Source organism: Capsicum annuum, chromosome 8 (assembly GCF_002878395.1).
Source record: "Capsicum annuum cultivar UCD-10X-F1 chromosome 8, UCD10Xv1.1, whole genome shotgun sequence".
In the NCBI taxonomy this organism is placed as follows: Eukaryota; Viridiplantae; Streptophyta; class Magnoliopsida; order Solanales; family Solanaceae; genus Capsicum; species Capsicum annuum.
In genome coordinates, this window is record NC_061118.1 from 106,323,080 (window position 1) to 106,333,925 (window position 10,846).

The window sequence follows — 10,846 nt, forward strand, 5'->3', positions numbered from 1 at the left end:
ACTCGTAACCAAACTTTACGATTCATAAGGTCCAGTAGTAGGTAACACAAAACTCAAAATAGGTTAAACACCGAACTCCCTATGACTTTATCCAATGACTCGTGACATATCCCTACGGCTCTCAGTGAGACACTCATACTCAGATCAGAATCAAGAAACTAAGTTTTATGATTTGGTTTCGACTCCACCTAACAACTCATTATAATCCTTAACGTCTCAAGCCCTCTAATTGTATCAACGACAAAACTTCACTCCACATACTAGTAACCTTATGACTGGGGTAACCTGACTCATTAAGACACCATACGACTCATAGGATAGAGTCATGATCAAGGCAGTGAGCTCAAAGCTCAGGAAATTTTCAAGGGCTAAAATTTATGGTGTTTCAACTTCCACCCAATATGGGGAACAAGAACGGATATTTGGATTTCATGTCCTTTTAGGCTTCCCAAGTAGCTTCTTCAACCTTTTGATTCTTCCAAAGAACTTTTACCAAAGCCACATCCTTAGCTTAATCTATGAACCTATCTAAAATCTCAACTGGACTTCCTTATAGGACAAGGAATTCGAAATACCAACACCTTCAAAAAGGACAATCAAAGAAGGATCACCCCTGCACTTTTCAACATCGACACATGGTAAGCTGTATGAATAGAACCTAAGCCCACAAGCAACTCCAATTCATAGGCAACATTGCCAACTCTCTTCAAAATCTGGTATGGACCAACATAAATGGGATTGAGCTTCCCCTTCTTCCCAAATCTTATCACTCCTTTCATAGGAGAAACTTTCAAGAATATCTAATCATCTATATCAAACTTCATCTCCCTTCGCCTTACATCCGCATATGATTTTTTGCGAATTTGAGCAGTCTTAAGCTTTCCCTAATCACCTTCTCTATGGCCTGATGAACTAAGTCAGGACCAAATAATATTTTCTCACCAACCTTGAACCACCCAATAAGAAACCTACACCTCCTACCATAAAGTGCCTCAGAAAGAGCCATTCTAATACTAGAGTAATAACATTGTTATACACAAACTTAATGAGAGGTAAGTGGTCAACCTAACTTCCCTTAAAGTCAATCACACAAGCCCTTATTATATCTTGGAAAATATAAATTTTCTATTTCTCTTGTGCATCCATTTAAGGGTGGAAAGCGATGCTAAGGTTCATCTTAGTTCCCAAACTTCTCAAAAACGAACACCAAAAGTGAGAAGAAAATTGCATACAATGGTCTAAAATAATGGACACTGATGCCCCATGCAATCTAACTATCTCCTCAATAAATAACTTAGTATAATCCTGTCCACCATAAGTAGTCCTCACAGGCAAGAAGTGAGCAGACTTAGTCATCCTATCCAAAATAACCCAAATCGAGTCATATTGATTAAGAGATCACGGAAGACCTATAATGAAATTCATATTGAGCATCTCCTATTCCACAAAGGCAACTCAACCTCTTGAGACATGCCACCAAGCCTCAAGTGCTCAACCTTCACTTGTTAACAAACCATATACTTAGCCATGAAGTTAGCCATATCCCTCTTTATATGTTTCACCAATAGATTTTCTTCAAATCGTGATACATATTTGTCAAACTTGGGTAAGCTGTATACCTCGACACATGAGCCTCAGTCAAAATTCTTTCCCACAATCTATCAACATTAACATCACACAATCTCCCTTGGTATCTCAATATACTATCACTACCAATCTAAAAATCCATAACCTTTTGCTGACCCACATTATCCTTACCTGTATCAGAATGGGATCCAAAGCCTGTTTTTTCTTCACTTCAGCACCAAGAGATAATTTAACCACTTCTCACACAACTACTCCTTCATCCTCTGAATCTAAAATACGAAATCCCAAGTTAGCCAACCGGTGAATATACTTCACCAATACTTGCTTCTTTTCACCTACATGAGATAAACACCCTATGGACATCCTGCTAAGAGCATCAACAACCACATTAGCTTTACCTGGATGATAGTAAAGACTCACACATAGTCCTTTAGAAACTCAACCGAAAGCCTCTACCTGAATAGATATCTACCTGCTCCCCATATAGATAATGGTACCAAATATTCAAAGCAAAAATCACAACCGCCAACTCTAAATCATGAGTCGTATAATTTCTCTTATATACCTTAATAAGCCTAGAAGCATAAGCCACGACCTTACCATGTTGCATCAACACATAAACCAGTCTCACATAGGACATATCATAGTCTACCACAAAACCATTAGTTCCCTCGAGTACGGTCAAAACCTGAGCAGAAGTCAACTTATCATTCAAATTCTCAAAGCTACCCTCACAAGTATCGGACTACAAGAGTTTAACCTTTTTCTGAGTCAACTTTGTCAATGAAGTAGTAATAAAAGACAAACTCTCCACCAACCTCCTATAATACCCAACTAAGAATAGGAAATTTCGAATGTTGGTTGAAGTGGTGGGTCTAGGCTACCTCTTAACTGCCTTAACTTTCTATGGATCTACCTTGATCCCATCACTAGAAAAAACATGCCTAAGAAAGGTCACAACATTCAACCAAAACTCACACTTAGAGAATTTAACATATACCTTATGATCCATAAGAGTCTACAATACAATTTGGAGGTGATTGGCATAATCCTTCTCGCTCTTATAATGCACCAAGACATCATTAATAAACATTATTACAAACAGATCCAAAAAATGTCTAAACACCCAGTTCATAAGATCCATAAAAGTAGCCAAAGCATTAGTCAACCCAAATTACATAATCAGAAATTCATAATGACCATACCAGGTGCGAAAAAAAGTCATAGGAATGCGAGTCTCCCTTATCTTCAACTGATGATAACCCAAAGAAAGATCAATATTAGAGAAACACCTAGCACCTTGAAGCTGGTCAAAAAGATTATCAATTATAGAAAAAGGATACTTTTTCTTCACTGTCACCTTATTCAACTGCCGATAATCTATAAAGATCCGAAGAGACCAATCTTTATTTCATACGACCAGCACAGGGGCACCCCACGGAGAAATACTAGGACGAATAAAACCCTTATCAAGAAGATCTTTTAACTGCTCTTTTAGTTCTTTCAACTCAGCCGAAAATATTCTATAAAGAGGAATAGAGATAGGATGTGTATCTGGTTGAAGATCAATTCTAAAGTCTATTTCCCTATCGGGAGGTATGCCAGAAAGATCCTCGAGAAACACTTCAAAAAACTTATTGACAACAGGGACAAATTTGATGCAACCCAAAACCAGGCCTTATCATATGGGTATCTCGAGATCAACAAGGATCGGAGAACGCCCAATTGACCAAGACAAACCATCACATTAATCCACAAGTGTCAGATAAACTCCAATCATACAACAAAATAGCGGAAATAAGACTAATAATCATCACCTAAGAAGTATCTAATCAATCCATTAATGTCAACATACTAAACCAACATACCTAAGTCCACAGTCATCCACAAAGATTCTACCAATTTGATGTCTATAATATGTCGGGCCATGCCTCCGATGACAGCCAAAACCAAGTCTAAAACTAATCTATGACATAAGATAGAAAGACCATAAAATGCATATGTCTTCTGAAATATGGAAGCGCACCACTTCAAAGTCAACAGACGAACTGCTCGAACACCTGGTCACTATGCAGGAAGAGAAGAAGAAGCTCCAGCCCCGATGTCACATGGGGACACAACATCTGGATACGATTAGTGGTTGGAGTGCTAGAATATAACTCAAGGATAAGGATAAAATAGTGCCATTATTCAAAACCAAGTCAAACCATCGTAATCAACCACATTTGTATACATAGGCATATATATAGATATATATACCTCAAGTGTTGGGAAAGGGAACAAGGCATTAGCATGCATTTCAAAGCACCCAATCATGAACCATAAAGGGGAGGAGTCTAACCTCCCACTTGTGTAGATCAGGAAGGTTGAAATTCTCATATTAATCAAGAGGAATCTAACCTCAAGCCATCTTAGTAAGAAAGTAGACTCTAACCACAAGCCGTATTATTATGCAAGTGAACTCTAACCATAAGCCATTTTATTAGACAAGTCGACTCTAACTACAAGTCATCTTATTAAGCAAGTGGACTCTAACCACAAGCCATTGTGTACATTATTAGTTGACATTTAGACTCTAACCCTTTGTCCAGGCATTCACATCCAGTTAGTTCAACATTTAAGAACTCTAAACCACTTAGCCAATTCAAGCCTTCAAGGCTACAATTCAACACCATACATGACCACAAGGTGTTTATGAACCATTTATCATTCAATTACTTTGATAGACCAATGCCTTAGTTTCAACTACCATTCAAGTCAAATTGTGGTCATCATGACCTTTACCAAACCATTCTTTCTTTATTAGCATTCTTACACCAAGATTTAGTAAAAAAATTATTCCATTTCATGCTTAAGGACTCAAACCCTTTTTAACCAATCAAACCACCCAGGTTACTAATTAACTTATTATATGGCTAACAAGGCCTTTACAAAGTCGTTTACCAATCATTCTTACCTATTAAACCATTGCCATAGTTAAAACACTATTAACATGTTACTAGTTATTTCTCTTTGACATTTTCATAAACACCTTGAGGGCATACCTTTACCATGACCAAAATTAAAGTAAAAATCATCAAAATAAGGGTTACTCATGACCCATTTTTTAAACCATAATTAATAACCACCCACATGAGCACACCATCACCAAAAACAAGTATAAACACAAGTTTAAACAAGAGTAAACAATACTCACCACTATGAATCAAAATCCTCAACATTTGGTTTCAAAACCACCATTTACAAATCATAATCAATGTTTAAAACACATGATATTTTGAATTAACAACGAGGGAAAGAGTAACATGCCTTATACAAGATGATTTAGGAAAGAACTGGATCCCTTTACCCTCTAGATGAATACCTCTTGAAACCCTAGCCTCCAATCTTGTTGAAGAAGTTTTGAGAAGATTTTGAATGTTTTAATCTTGTCTAAGTGAAGAATGAAGGGAAAAACAATATTATAAGTTATGGGTCATAAGGGTTTAGGGGTGGGAAATGTCTAAAATATCCCCAGCTTAAAAGCTAAAAAACAAATGCAGGAGGGTACGACTTCCACACCTAAACCATACCCTAGGGTACGAGTGGCACCCTATTTTGTACACAAGGCCTTACCGTGGACCTCTAAACTATCCAACATATGACTATAAGACCCTAGGTCGTATTCTATCATGTTTGAAGTACGATGGGAACTGTACTTTGATAAGAATCACCTTGAACAAACTTTGGGCATCATACGATTTGGCATCATAGAACTCGTATCCTACCATACAAATAGTATGATGCTTAGTCATATCTTGGACAGAAACCAACCCAAACACACTACCCAACATACAAGAGAGGGACTCTAACATAAAAATAGTACCTTCTAGTCATATGTTGCACAGAATCTCCAACTAGGCAATTTTTCTAAGGGTTACGAGCCAAGGTGTTTCAATTCTCCCCAACTTGGATCATTCATCCTCAAATGACGGGTAAGGAAAGCACAAGCACAAGTTAATACATTATCACACATCAATCTCACCCTTTTAACCAAGTAAGAAAATAAACACATACAATAAAGATAAGAAAATTGACACGTACCCCAAGCATGAGTTTTGGGGACAAAAAACATATATGGATACTTGGACTCCATGTCCTCCCAAGTAGCTTCTTTAAACTTTTGGTTCCTCCATAGAGCCTTCATCAAAGCCACCTCTTTCATTCATAATTGTCGAACTTGTCTATCCAAGATCCTTATAAGGACCTCCTCGTGGGACAAAGAGTCTGAAATACCAATATCCTCCAAGGGAACAACTAATGAAGGATCACCTATACATTTCCGCAACATGGACACATGGAATACCGAATAAATGGAGCTCAAACACGAGGGTAACTCCAACTCATAGGTAATATTACCACCCCTCTTTTAAATCAAATATGGACCAATATACTGAGGACTAAGATTCTCTTTCTTACCAAACCACATCACTCCCTTAATGGGAGATACCTTTATGACTACCCAATCTCTAACATTAAAATTCAAATCCCTATGCCTCATATCTGCATAGGAATTTTAGTGACTTTGAGCAGCTTTCAACCAATCACAAATCACCTTTGCCTTATCCAAGGCTTGGTGAACTAAATTAGGTCCAAGCAACTTTCCCTTACTAACCTCATACTACCCAATAGGAGAATGACACCCCCTACCATACAACGCCTCAAAAGAAGCCATACCAATGCTGGAGTGGTAACTATTATTATAGGAAAATTTAATCAAAGGCAAATGGTCGTACCAACTACTACCATAATCAATCACACATGCATAGAGCATATCTTCCAAAGTCTGAATGGTACTTTTTGCTTGTCCACCCATCTGCGGGTGGATACTAAAGCACACCTTAGTCCTCAAGCCTTTTTTGAATGACCTCCAAAAATAAGATGAGAACGGAGTACCACAATCTGAGATGATAGAAACTAGAGCACCATGTAATTTCACAATTTCTGCAAGATACAACTTAGCATAATCCTCTATCACATAACTAGTCCTCACCTACAAGAAGTGAGTGGACTTGGTCATCCTATCCATAATAACCCAAATAGAATCAAATTGGTTCCAATACCGAGGAAGTTAGGTGATGAAATCCATATTGATTACCTCCAACTTCCATTTGGGCAACTCAATATCTTGGTATAAACCTTCGAGTCTCATGTGTTCAACTTTCACTTATTAACATGCCATACACTTAGCCACATAGCTAGCCATATCTCATTTTACATTATTCCACCAATAGAACTCCCTAAGATCATGATACATCTTTGAAGAACCGGGATGAATAGAATAACGAGATCCAAGAGCCTTGGCCATAATCATTTCTCTTATTTCATCTACATCAGGAACACATAGCCTACCTTGGTACCTCAAGATACCATCACCACCAGTCACAAAATCAACAACCTTTGTTTGAACCATATTACTCTTAATCTTAATCAAAATGGGATCTAATATTTTTTTCTTTATCTCAACCACAAGAGATGATTGTGATACCTGATGCACAAATACACCACTATCCTTAGAGTCCATCAGACGAACTCCAAATTAGCCAAATGATGAATGTCCTTTACGAAATCCCTCTTATCCTCATCCACAAGAGATAAACTCCCTATGGATAACCTGCTAAGAGCAACAACAACTATATTATCTTTGCCTGGATGGTAATGGAAATTCATATTGTAGTCCTTTAGCAATTCAAGCCATTTTTTTCTGAGATTCAACTCATTCTGAGTAAACACAGACTGAAGACTCTTATGATTAGAAAAAAAGTCAGCATAAACCCTATAGAGATCATGACGTCAGATAATCAATGCAAATACCATGTCTAACAACTCTAAATCATGAGTCGAGTAATTCTTCTTATGAACTTTCAATTTCCTAGAAGCATAGTAGACCACCCTACCATGCCATATCAATACACAACTAAGCCTAATATTAGAAGCATCATAATACATAACAAAACCATCATTACCCTCGAGAAAGGTTAAAACCAAAGATGAAGTTAAATTACCCTTCAACTTCTTAAAACTACCCTCAAACGTATCCGACCACAAAAACTTGACCTTTTTCTGGGTCAACTTAGTCAATAGGGAAGCTATAGTAAAAAAACTTTCCACAAATATCCTATAGTAACCGGCTAGATCAAAGAAGATCTGAATGTTAGTTGGAGTCACAAATCTAGGCCATTTCTTATCTACCGCAACCTTTTGTGGACCACTATAAACCCTTCACTAGAGATAACATGACAAAGAAAAGTCACAGCCTTTAACCAAAACTAACACTTAGAGAACCTGGCATGTAAACGATGATCCTTTAAGGTTTGCAACACTATATAGAGGTGATCGACATGATCCACCTTACTCATAGAATAGACCAAGATATCATCAATGAAGACAAAGACAAACAAATCCAGAAATAGATGGAAGACCCTATTTATCAAATCAATAAATACCAATGGGGTATTGGTCAACCTAAAAGACATAAATAGGAACTCATAGTGACCATACCGGGTCCTAAAGACAGTCTTTGGGATATACAACTCTCTTATCTTAAGCTAATGATAACCCACCTAAGATCAATCTTAGAGAAACACTTCACACTTTGAAGTTGATCAAATAAATCATCGATCCTATGAAGAGGATACTTATTCTATATGGTTACCCTATTTAACTAACGATATTCAATACACATCTAAAGGGAACCATCCTTTATGCGCACAAACAACACTGGAGCACCCCAAGGAGACACACTAGGACAAATAAAACCTTTATCTAAGAGATCTTTCAACTGCTTCTTAGGCCCCTTCAACTTTGTTGGAGCCATTCTATAAGGAGGGATAGAAATTGGACAAGTTTCCAAAACTAAATCAATTCCAAAATTAATTTCCCTATCAAGAGGAATACCAGAAAATTTTTAGGGAAAGACCTTGGGAAACTCATTAACCATGAGAACAGATTCTAGAGAAGGACCTTCCAAGTTAGAATCTTTAACTCAGACTAAATGATACAAAAGCCCTTTAGAAATCAACTTTTGGGCTCTAAGATATAAGATGAACCTTCCCTTAGGCACTAAAGAACCCTCTTCCCATACAATGACCGGCTCATTAGGGAATTTAAACATAACCTTATGGGTTCGACAATCTAAGGAAGCATAGCACGAATGCAGCTAATCTATCTCCAGAATAATATTAAAATTTATCATGTCTAACTCTATCAACAACTACTACATACCCTCTATGGACTCTTTTAACAACCATAGAGTCTCCTATCAGGGAAGAAATAGAAAAGGAACTAATAGATACTCAGGACCAAAACCAATATGCATAGCCACATATAGGGTCACATAAGAGAGAGAGGACCCCAGATCAAGTAAATAATACATATCATAAAAAAAAGTTTTAATGTACTCGTAACAACATCCATAGACACCTTGGACTCCTGGTGAGTAGCAAGTGCATCTAATCAATTCTTGCCAGTGCCAGTACTAGAAAAAAAGCAGAAGTAGAAGTAGCACCCTTTGGTAAAGGAGTAGATGAAGTAGCAATAGGGGTGCTGTTGGCCCAAGAAGCTCCTAGAGAAGGGTACTCTAGCTGTATGTGACCAATCTAACCATATCTAAAATATCTGTTCCTCCCCTTTTCACACGGGCCACAATGATGCTAATTACAAAATCTACAAAGAGGGTAGGTTGGTTCTGATTGGGCCATACTGGCCTGAAACTAGGCACCTTGTGACCAAGAAGCATTACCACTCTACAAACGTCTATCTTCTAATGTCCTTAAGTAGGGGGTACTAGCCATGGAATAGGAGTTGGGACTCACCCAATTCCTTCTCTTAGAAAACTTACCACTAAACTTTTGACCTCCACTTTGTTTAGAAAACTAAGACATCTTGATCTACCTCCCATCAATCTCAATTTGTTTTTTTTCTCTTTCTCTACTTATTGCATATATATCCCCAACCTAGATATGTCTATATACTTGATTAATAATGCAGCCTTCCTCTCAAGGATCAACTCACGAGATAGTCCCAAGGAAAACTTACGCATCGTAGACCTCATGCTAGAAATCATTACCGGAGCATACCAAGACAATTGATAAAACTTGAAGGCACTCTCCTTGACTGACATCTTTCCTTGGCTTAAATTAACAAACTCTTTTGCCTTTGTTTCCCTTAACTCTTGAGAAAAGAAGCAGTCTAAAAATGCATTAGAGACACCCTCCCATAAAGATGACTCATCAACATCACCCCTTGCTTGATCCCATTCTTCGTACCATTGGTATGCCACATCCTTCAGCTTATAGGCCGTAAACTTCACCCCTTCCAAATTAGTGGTATGCAAACCCTAAAAATCTTTTTTATCTCATCTTGAAAACCATAAGGATCTTCCTCCACCTTAACACTAGTAAAGGTTGGAGGACTCAACCTCATAAACTGGCCAACCCTTGTGGCCTCAGAAGATGGAGTAGTAATTGCACCATGCTTAACCTGAGAAGCTACCAACTGAGCAATCATATGAATCAACTGATGAAACACAGCATTCATAACGTTAGCCTGATGAACTTGAGGAGGACTAGAGGGAGCTGGTGGAACTCCAAGACCATTAAGAACCAAACCTCTAGACTGAGTTTGGACTCCATAGGTTGGACGAGCTCTATCCATAATATCCATAGCCAGGATAGAAGGTTTTCCTGAACATCAGATCTTCTCGGAGGCATGATATAAAGAGTAAGCAAACAAAAATCAAAACAATCCAAGACCTTAGACTCTATAGCACGATAAATATCCACAAGAAAGGGAAACATTCCTAAATGCCTCACAACCTCTCTCTTTTAAGTGTGGCATACTACATGCCCATAAAAGAGACTCTACTTGATACGAATTTATGGACACCTAAATAACTATGAACCTAGGCTCTGATACCAACCCAAAAATTGGACCTTGTCATATGGGCATCTTAACTCCAAAAAAGACCAGAGATCCCCCTTCTAACCTAACCTAACGATCACATCAATCCATAAGTGTCGGATTAATTCCAACCATATAACAAAATAGCAAAAACAAGACTAACAATAATCACTTAAGAAGTGTCTAATCAATCCATTAATGTCAACATACTAAACCAGGATACCCAAGTCCACAGTCATCCACAAAACCTCTACCAATCCATTGTCTATAATATATCGGGACATGCCCCTGACGATTGCTAAAACCAAGTCTAAAATAA